Here is a 496-nt window from a genome sequence, read left to right on the forward strand (position 1 = left end):
GGCCTTGCTGGCAGGGGGCGGAGGGTGGTGGGAAAGGAGCGAGGATTTAGAGGTGATGGGGAGCAGAGGCGAGAGGGAAACAAAGAAGATAAACGTGCTTCGAGGAGGCGGTAATGAAAGAAGTCGACTAGAGGACCGTGCCGGGCCGCTTGTGAGATTCCTGATGCTCTTGTGTAGCTGATGATGAGGAGAGATATTTGTGTGTTTGTGAGATATTCCCTTAGATTTATTTCCTTTACGTGCCTCGCGCACAAAATGAGTATTTCAAGCTTTTTTGGCAGTGGTAGATAGTGCAGATATTCCCCTTTGAGGCTGTTGGGATCCTGAGCATCTTTGAAACTGCTGGTTTTGCAGCAGGTTTGCCCGGGGCTCCACTCGATGTGCTGTTCAGGGAGGAAGAATAGGACTATTAGGGGAAAAGTTACTGTGTACTGGAACATGAGAAGGATGTTACAGAGCCATAGAATAACTCGACTGTGTTCATGGATAGGCATTA

The 496-nt window shown here is 48.6% G+C and overlaps 1 protein-coding gene across 1 annotated transcript in view; it reads left to right on the forward strand.

Moving 5' to 3' along the window:
• Positions 1-496, forward strand: part of KIAA1429 (KIAA1429 ortholog) — a 24,361-nt gene that overhangs the window by 350 nt on the left and 23,515 nt on the right. The window lies entirely within an intron of this gene.

Source organism: Corvus brachyrhynchos, unplaced genomic scaffold (assembly GCF_000691975.1).
Source record: "Corvus brachyrhynchos isolate BGI_N302 unplaced genomic scaffold, ASM69197v1 scaffold302, whole genome shotgun sequence".
Lineage (NCBI taxonomy): Eukaryota > Metazoa > Chordata > Aves > Passeriformes > Corvidae > Corvus > Corvus brachyrhynchos.